We start from the raw sequence: 10914 nt of genomic DNA, 5'->3' as shown, positions 1-10914 counted from the left end.
TCTTCACCCAAAGAAAATAGTTTATGGAGTTAACTCTTAAGGAGGGCCTTGAAGAGAGGAAGTAGGCTTGGGATAGATGAACTTCTATAAAATTCTTATATTCATCAATTTTCTCTTTCCCCTTCTTTGTGCTTTAAATTTTTAAATTTCCATTCTAAGCTTCAAATTTTAATTAGAACTCAATTCACCCCCCCTTCTTTGGGTTGCTTGAGGGATAACAAATGATATCAGAGCTATTCTCCATCATACAAGATTTAATCATCTTGAAGCAAAGATCAAATGGCAACCCTTAATGCACAAGAAGGTCAATTAGTGGTAAGACCCCCCCCTCCCCTTTTTTTTTATGGTAATTACTTTTTATATTGGAAAAATAAAATTCATTATTTTCTTAAATCAAGAGTGTATTTATGGGTTATTGTTGGGAATGGTCTTTTTACTCCCACGAAGATAGTAGATGGAAATAGTGTAGCCAAGATTAATAGTGAGAAGAGTGAAGCCAAAAGTAGAAGAGCAGCCCTAAATGACAAAACAATTCATGTATTATTTTATGATATTAGTAGAAGTGAGTATAATAAGGTGTGTATGAAGTCTACTGCCAAAGAAATTTGGGATGCTTTGGTAGACACTCATAAAGGTAAAAGCCAAGTGGAGGAAAATAAGATGGATTCCTTAATCTATCAATATGAGTTGTTCAAGATGAAATCCAATGAGACTATTAGTCAAATATACAATAGATTTTTGCAAATCATTGGTGGAATCAAATCACTTAGAAAGACATTCACTAATGAAGAGCTTGTGAAGAAGATCCTACGAAGCCTTCCTAAGGAATGGCTACCGAAGGCGACTTAACTCAAAGATGCCAAGGATTTAAGCAAACTGCAACTTAATGAGCTTTTGGGAAATCTGATATATTATGAGATGTCTCTAAAAGGGAACAAGTAGAGGGTTCACCAAAACTAAGAAAAACATAGCTCTAAGGGTCTCCTCTGAAAACTCAAGTGCTGAAGATGAAGAATTCAATGAAGAAAAGATGGCATTGGTAATAAGGAGAATAAGAAAAATGCTCTTCCAGAGTAAGAAGTTTATTCCTAAGAGGAACTTTAAGATGGAGAAAGATGAATCCAACAAAAAGGATCTAATCATTTGCCATGAATGCAACAAACTGGGCCACATCAAATCGGAGTGTCCCAAGTTGAATAAGTATTTCAAAAAGTTTAAGAATAAGACACTCAAGGCAACATGGGATGAATCTAGTAACTTTGAAGATTAGGGAACCGGTGATAAAATTGCCAACATATGCTTTATAGCAATGGAAGAAAGCTTCAGTGAGGTAACTTTAAATGATGATGTTATTAAATTTTCTTATAATGAACTAGTTAGTGCTCTTAAGGTATGAATGATGAACTAAAGTTGAGTCATAAAAAAAAATAAGCTTTTGAAAAGTGAGTTAATTGGCTTGAGAAAGAAGAGTGAGATCTCATCTAAGGATTCTATGTCTTTAGATGAGCTCTCACTAGAAAATGAGAAGCTTAAAAATGAAATTCTTTAACTAAAGGCTTCTCTTTCCAAATTTGCTAAAGGGAAGGATAAACATGATGCTGCTTTGGAGTCCCAAATGTCTCCTAGCATTAAGCATGGCTTTAGCTATAGCATATTTGCTCAAGCAACTTCTCCTGATACCATATTTCTGAAAGCAACTAGTTCTAATGTGCCTTGTCCCTTAAAGTCTAGTCTTATGGTATCTAATCCTAAAACATAAGAGCCAAAAGCTTCTAGTGGCAATTCACCTAGAAAGAATTCATATGAACATCATGTCCCTAGACAAAATGTCCATAGGATAACTACACGTAGGAAATTCATCTAGACAAAACTTCCACAGGGGATATGCTGAAGGAGCGGAAGCATGAAAATTATTAGATTAGAACATTGAATTCAAAAAATTTTCTTATAGGATCTCATGCATCATGCAAGATTCATTATGTACTTAATTGATTTCAGAATTCAAATGCATATTAAAACACTTTTAATATGTATTAGGATCTACATTTGCCATTTAAGATTTTTGAATTAACAAATTAATTCATTAGAACCCTAGAATAATACAAGAACACGTGCACTAACCTTTTGATGCACTGTAGATGTGATTGGTACCTTTGGGAAGCACCTAGGACCCCAAATGTTGTCCCTGTAGTTTGTCCACACCAAGATCACCAATGGCAGCCCCTTGAACAACTTTTTAAGCCTTGCCAACCAATTAGAAATTAGGGATTTGCCTTTAGAGAGGTTGTAGATGTATATAGGACACTACAAACAATTTTTAGCAATTTTAATTCAAGAGAATATTGGCAATTCTCTTTGAATTGATGAGAGAAAAAGAAGAAAAGAGGAAGAGAGCTTTATGGGTGGTGGCACCTCTTTAGAAAAATCAGAATATATGTTTTATTCTTTCATTCTTTCCTTTTATAATTAGGTAATCACTTAAAACCCTTGCAACATGTCATCACCTGATTGCATCTTAATTTTAATTGACCTAATCACATTAAGCCAAGTGTCAAAGCTAGATTTAATCTTGACTTTGATCATCTTGTATGATAGGAAGACAAATGACAAACCATGATGCCATGTGTCACCATCTCATGGTGCCGCATGTTACCCTGTGAAATGACCAAATTACCCTTGTGGTATAATTTTGAGTTCTCAACCCAAAATAATTATTTCTCCTCTTCTAATCAATTTATATCAAATATAAATTAATTAATTAATATCCATTAATTAATTTCTCATAATTGAATTCATATTTAAACACTTTAAATATAAATTTAACTTACACTATACATCCAATAACCTAGATTTGGTTTCAAGCCATGCTAGGGACTTTGCAATCTAATTGTAAACCAAACCTATTTAATTAATCAATTAAACTCTTTAACTAATTAATTAAATCACATTTAACTTGGTGATTACTTGTGTATGTGTGTGACTTACTAAGCTCATCACTAATTGGCAATGAGATATGATATTAACTCTTAATATCATCAGAACTCTTTCTTACCATAAATGATTTCTCTAAGTCATTTTAGGCATCTCATAGACCATGGTTAACACCTAGCATAGCATGCTATGGCCACCCAATCAGTAATAAGGAATACCTTAAATAAACCTATAATCATATGTTATCATGTACTAGAATCTCTCTGTTACAAAATCCCAATTCCAGCTGGAGCCATGGCTAATGTTAAACTCCATTTGCTATGAATATTATGTTCTCTTTTAATTCCAATTCTTGATTAAAAAGATTTTCTCATCAGAAACTCTTTTCTGATTAAATCTGTCTATTCTGGCCAGGAACTTGAAACATCAAGAACAATTAAATGAACATAGGACTTTATCCCTATTTACTTAGGGTAACAGATTCCATCTTGATCAACACCTACCTCCATATATAACTAGTAAGAGCAAACACATGCCCATATACCCATACATAGTATAAGTATGAAAGTAGTATCAAACTCAAACCACCTATATACAAGATAACTGTGTTATCTCAGGTTTAAAGATTATATGCACTGATATGATTTATGACAATACATTGACAAGAGTAAACTCCACGTGCTTGTCATAAATGTCATTGGTTCGGCCTACTTATCATGCATAAGTGCCTATCATGTTTGTTATATGGCATGAGACTCACCATCCCATCTTATTTATGTCTCATATAAATAACTTGGGAACAAACATGATTACAATCTTTCTGGATAAGTCATGTCCTTATTGTGAAGTATGCTCGATTGTGAACTAATTTATGATACTTTGTGCTAGAAATACTGTCACTCATATTCTTAACAACTTAAGAATAGAATTTCTAACAAAATATTAATGGACCTTTCCTATTCCACATAAATATATTATGTCAACGGAAAAGTGAAATTGCCTTTTATTAATAAAACATGTACAAGATACATACTAAATGATATGGTCAAGGGCATACTACTAACAATCTCCCACTAGCTCTAGAGCCATTCATTACAATACCTTAGACCTATCTTCTCAAGATGTCGGTCTAACTGAGCTTGTGACATAGGCTTAGTGAATGGATCAACTGAATTTTTAGCTAATGCTATTTTTTGCATGGTTACATCGCCTCGCCCAACTATCTCTCTGATAATGTGGTAGCGCCATTCTATGTGTTTGGATTTCTGGTGAGACCGGGGTTCCTTAGCCTGTATGACTGCTCCATTTTTATCACAGTAGAGTGGAACTGCTGACTCAATGGAAGGAACTACTGCAAGTTCTGTCACAGACTTCTTTATCGAAACAACTTCTTTTGTAGCATCTGATGCAGCAATATACTCAGCCTCTGTAGTGGAATCTGTAGTTGTACTCTATTTGGAACTCTTCCAACTGACTGCACCTCTATTAAAAATGAACACACACCCAGAGGTAGACTTTTTATCATCGATATCTGATTGGAAATCAGAATCAGTATAACCATCCAATTGCAAGTCACTACCTCCATATATCAAGAATAAATCCTTAGTTCTTCTCAAGTACTTAAGGATATTCTTGACAGCTATTCAGTGTTCCAAACCTAGATTGGATTGAAACCTGCTTGTCAAACTAACAACATATGCGATATCTCATAAGGTGTGGAAGATACTGATTTTGGTGGAATCTTATTTAGAATATGCAAAGCTGATTCTAATGCAAATCCCTAAAAGGAGATTGACATATCAGTATAGCTCATCATACTACGTACTGTAACACCCTCACTGTAGCAATTTTATACATTCTATTATTTAGGTGACTAGTGTTGGTTCGGACAGCTAGAACGTCAGGAAAAATATTTAGACTAAAGTGAGGAGCCATAATTAACTCAAATATTAATAAGAAAATATAGAAAAAATTTTAGAAATAAAATACAATCAAGTTAAATGAGTCGGGGCCCTAGTGATGGGTAACCTAGTGGGAGTTGCATTCTTCGCAGCTAGAAGCCCTAAACCCAGGGAAAACTTCATGAAATAATTTTTGGGACCTCAGGGAAGAATTATTGGGGTTTCAATGACAATAAAATGTTAAGATAACACAAGAAAAATTTAATCAATCGGTACACACAATTTTGGCTTGTTAAGCCAAACAGAGGGCATTTTGGTCATTTTTTCTTCAGAGATGATTTTTGACCAACTTGTCCAATTAAGTATATAAATTATATGATATCAAATATGAATAAACATTGCTAAAAAAGAAATTAAAAATGATTAGTAAAAAGAAGAGAAGAAATAAAGATAATATTGATTTATTGCGTAAGCATGAGGTCATTTGAAAACTTTGGCCAATCAAAAATCAAGAAATACAATTATAATACATTAAAAATAAAGAAAAGAAGTCAAAATTCTAGAAGAACCCATCTGCCCTCATCCTCCTCTCCAAGCCGCACCACATCCCTTACCTCTCTCCTCCATTGCCAAGCTTTGGAAAGCTTCATTTCCATGGTTTTTCTTCAATCAAACCCTAAGTTCCCAACACAAAACCTTACTCTTTCATCTTAGTGAAGCTTTTGGGAGCAAAAAGAAGTAAAAAGGAAGAGCTTTTACAAGCTTGGGATTAATTCCATTAAAGGTTAGTGTCCAATCCCCTACCTCTCTTACTCAATTCATGTTTAATGCCATGAGATAAGTGGAAATTGTAAGAAAAACAAAATAAAATTTATGTGTATTCATCCCTACAATTTCAGCAGCTTAGGGATGGTTAGGGTTGATGATTTTTCTTGAAGCAAAGTGATTTATGAGCTGCCCTTGGCATGAGATGAGTGATTGAACATTTAAGTGTAAGTGTAATGTAAGTGTAATGCATGAATGGAACTTGAAAACTTGGACACTTGAACAAAATTAGGGTTTGCTCATGTAATAGTATATGAACATTGTAATGGTAAATTAGTGACCATTTGATGATGTGTGAGGAGGAATTGAAGTGAGTTAGGACAATGGAATTGAGCGTAGGCATGCTACCCTTGGTGACCTGCAGGACTGGGTGTGAGTCCAGCAGGTTTGGGCAGCTATAACTAGAGTTGTGTAGGTTCAATTGGTGCAAGGCTAATTGGACATAAAACTAGACATATAATGGCACAACTTTGGTGAAGAAACCCTGCCCAAAAAACTAAACCAAGTTAACCTAAAAACTACCCTAATCCAGGTGACCAACATGCTGTCCTTGGAAAATGACCAAATGAACAGTGTTTGTTCAAATGGTCATAACTCAGTGTAGAAAAGTTCAATTGACCTAAAATTTTACCAGTAGAAAGCTGAGACATAGCCCTACAACTTTCATGAAGAAAACAAATTTTGACTATAACATATCCAAAAACTGACCTGCAGTCAGTGTACAAAAACTATAGAATTAATTTTGCCCAGAATTTCTGGAAAAATTGCAATCCATCCAGTTATGGTTTTTAGGCCATAACTTGAGCTACAAAACTCCAAATGGAGTGATTCAAAAAAAGAAATGTAACTAGACACAATAAGGAACAATTTTTATGAAGAACATTTGGCCAAATTCTCATTGTAGAATGGCCTAATGGAATAGTGAATTATAACACTCAAAACTAAAATTTCTGAATTATTCTCCATTGGTTTTAAGTATTGTTTGGCAACTAATGCCAACACTTTTGTAAACCAAGATGTGGTATCTTGGTGAACTTAAGTTCAACAAATCTATTATAAATAAAAAAGTCAACCTTTGAGTAAAATTAGCCAAGTAAATAGTGACCTCTACATTACAAAAATAAATAATTAAATCATTAACTGTGTGAAATGCCCTAGTATGTCTAGAATAATTGGTTTAGATAGGTTGGCAAGCCAATAGGGCTCAGTTAGCAGTACTGCACATGGCATTATGCCATTCTATGATTTTATGGCTTTTAGCTATTCTGATATCAGTGTGATACTTGGCCTTATGCCCAATGTTTATTACAGCTTATTAGCTGTTCTGTTACACACCGGAAGATACAATGTGACCGACAGTGTGATGGCCCGAGATACTTGGTACCCAGTGCCAGTTTACCCGTTTATCCAGTCCAGTCGACTAGTATAGGTTACTCGGGCAATCAAAATAATTCTTACCAAATTTCAATCAAATAATACTACAATAATTGCCAGGAATTTAGTCTACATAAAATGTCAGTATACATTATGCATATCCATTTTATTTTAGTTATTTTATTTTATATTGGCACCACTAAGCAGAATTGCTTAGCGCGTCGCTTTTGCCATGCGCAGGTACTGGAGACATAGTTGGGGAGTCCAGCAGACCTCAGACAGGGTGATTTTTCAGATTTGCACAGAGTCTATAGTCACCTCATATCTGTAGTGCACTTGGTAGGATATTAGGATTTTGGGTTGTATTTTGTACTTTGCATTTTGTACTAGTTTTGATTGTAATTACAAACTTATGAAATCATATGACAATGTAAATATATGAAATTTCATGTTATTGTAATTATCAGTATATTTTGTTGAAAAGTAAAATGTTGAGGATTTATTCATGAAATTAATTCAAATTGTGATGTGAAAAAAAAAAAAAAATTAAAACTTGTTGTCACACCTTACCCCTCTGTAAGGCATAACATGATCCCGTAAAATACCTAATGAACTACCGAACTTCACCTACCGATAACTCATTAAGTACCCTACAAGGGATTTTAAAATAATTTTCTTATTTTTGATAAGTGGTGAGCATTTTCTAATAGGTATTAATCATTTATTTCAAGTTGAAAACTAGTTAAAATTTTTGGCCCATTTTATTTTTCCGTAAATTTTATAAAAATTTTAGCGGAGTTCCATTTATATTTTGAGAAAACAGTTCTTCAAATACCTGAAAAAAAACACTTCCAATAATTTTTCAACCACTGCTTCAAATTCATACTCAATCTCAACCAATTTCTCAACACATTTATCAACTTTCAAATTTCAAATCCACCATTTCTAATATCCACAATCATCAAATATCATTAATGAATTTCATTCAATTCAAAATAGATGCTACCAAACATATTTCATTAATGACAAAGTAATTTATATACACTATTGCAAAAATTTACATCAAAAGAAATTCAAACTAAATTTTATTACAAACTTTATACAAACTTTGTACAAGCTGCTTAAGACCGAATTTACATGTCCATACATTTATGTGCAATACATTCATCAAAAGAAATATTTACAGTCAGGGTATAAATTATACCCGATAACTTCAAGCTGATTGATCCTCAATCCTCAGCAGCTCAGTCTGCTGCTCCTCTAGTCTCTAAATCATGACAAAGAACAAAGCTATCACGAGTACTAGGACTCGGGCAGCACAACATACTAAAATAATCTTATGCAAAATTTAAATAACATTTATTCAAAAATTTGACTAAACATGAGCATTAAACACAAAACATGAATTATGAGATTTTAATCCCAACAATTTCATTTTTGAAGTATCAAATCACATTTCATAAAACCCACAGTTAAATCATGCCATTCGAAACAAATATAATCTCAATAGCCAGAGGCTAAGGAGAAGTCACATCACAAGGCTAGCTAGCTCAAATATATGGATATCCATTAAAATCCTCTTCTACTGGCACACCTCAACACTTCTCCAGAGAAGGAATCAAAATTCGAAACTAATTACCCCAACTAGTCATGCTAGTGAGGTGTTCAAATATATGGTCATGACACTGTGGTTTCAAAACTTATCTTAACAATTTGGTAAACATTGCTATTTCAAATATACACAATAACTTTCACAACTTAAATTAAAACATCATAAATAATGTCACAAATAAACTTTCAACAATTCAAAGCAAAAGTAAAATACATATTTCATTCACTTTATCAATGAATTTTAAAGCATAGTGATGTTGTGCACAAACCTCAAGCGAGTCGCCTCTTGGCCTTGACACGGTTCCTCGGGTTCTTTCCAGGTATTCTTTTCAACTGAAACACACAATTTTACAGTGTTTCAGTACCATAACTTAGCATAAATCTAAAAATAAATTTAACTTCACTTTTACCTAGCTCTAACGTGCTAAACTCGACATTCTTGAAATTTTATGTTTCGAGGTTATTATTCACTATACTATTCAAGTCAAATTGTTGACTTTCTAAGGCTTAATAGGTATGGGAATTCCAACTTCACACACATACCACATTTTGGTCACTAAATTTGTTGGTTTTGGTTGTTTATTCAAATTCTAAGTCTTTTAGGCAAATTTGATAAATTTTCAGTTTTGGTGTCTAAGGTTGCACTGTTCCATTGGTCACTTTACTGTTGGAATTTGGCAAAACTTTCTTCACAGAAAATGTTCCCTATTGTCTTAAGTTTATTCTCCTTTTTGAATCACTCCAATTAGAGTTTTGTAGCTCAAGTTATAGCCATTTGAACCATGGCTACCGGATTGGATTCAACCCAGATTTTCTGGGCAATTTTTGGTGCTGGCAGTTTTAAGTCACCAATTTGGGGTGGCCAAATGACTTGGTTAATGGCATAATTTAGGTTTGTGTTCTTCATAAAAGTTTTAGGTCTATATCAAATCTAACCATAGGTAAAATTTCAGGTTATTTAGACCTGCCTAGGTCAAGTTATGGCCAAATGAACAAACACTGTTCATTTAGTCAGTTTGTACAGGGCAGACTGTGATTTTCTAAGTTTGGTCAATTTGTTCACTAGGTTTTGGTCACTTTTTGGGCATGCTTTCCAAATGAAAATTGTGTCATTTAGTGTCTATTTTCATTCCCAATTAGTCTCATACCAATTGGACTTGTAAAATTTCATTTTTGGTCTCTCAAAGGTAACTTGGTCTTGCTGCCAGCAGCATGACCACACTAAATCCGAATTTGATTTTGATTCAAACACTTCTAACACTCTTCATTATGTCACAAATGACCATTTCTCACTTCACATTAGGTCAAAGACATCATTTACCACTTCCTCACATTTTTGTCTCTAAACCCTAAGTCTAAAACCCTAGTTCACAAATTCTTGCATTTAGCTACTTTCAAAGCCTTAAACCATAATAACTCAACTACTTAAGGTTCATATACTCATTCAAATCCATCAAACCATGCAAATATGCCCCCATACACAAGCTGGCCGAAATTCAGTTTAGTTCTCCACACATGTTTTTATTTCATTTTAAGTTTATTTCTAAATAAATCAAGCTATAAACACAGCTACTAAATCTCAAACTTTCAAATTGGTGTGCTTACCTCACTTGAACTTGAATTCTCTAATATCCCTCTTCTTTTCTTCTTTCTTTGATGATCAATCTTCTTCTCAAGTGACTAAAACAAGCTCTAATGAGGTTGTTATGGAAGCTATTAAGGTTTAGTGAAGAGTTTCAAGCTTGAGTGCAAGCTTTAATGGAGGTCATTCATGGGGAAGTAATGGAGGGTTTCGACCGGCTTGGGTTGGGAGAGAAGATGAGGGTAATTTTTTTTTCTTTGTTTTATTTTTGTCTTACTCAATAGATATTTAACTTAGTCAACTTTGATAGGAAATTAAAAATCAATTGTGACATCATTTTGATGTCATAAAGTGATGTAATTAGCTTTTTCTTTTCTTTTATTTATTTATTTATTTATTTATCTTTTAGTTCCTCAATTTAATTACCGACTCCGAAGTTTTCTTCTCTCCGATTTTATTTGACAGTTAGGTCAGGAGTCAGCTCTCGGGGTCAATTGACCAAATTGCCCCTCGCCGGTTCAACCCGGTTTGCAAATAGTTCAATATTTCTTCCGGCTCCCTGACCTAATTATTTGACTGGCTTAACAGCTCTTTTTCGTGATTTTCCCTTTTCCATTGTGTTCGTAAGGGTCCTAAGGACCGCGGCGTCACATTTTACAGTTTGAAATTTGAGTTTAAATCGACTTTGCA

Source organism: Hevea brasiliensis, chromosome 2, assembly GCF_030052815.1.
Source record: "Hevea brasiliensis isolate MT/VB/25A 57/8 chromosome 2, ASM3005281v1, whole genome shotgun sequence".
In the NCBI taxonomy this organism is placed as follows: domain Eukaryota; kingdom Viridiplantae; phylum Streptophyta; class Magnoliopsida; order Malpighiales; family Euphorbiaceae; genus Hevea; species Hevea brasiliensis.
Note: the sequence above shows the minus strand (reverse complement) of the source record.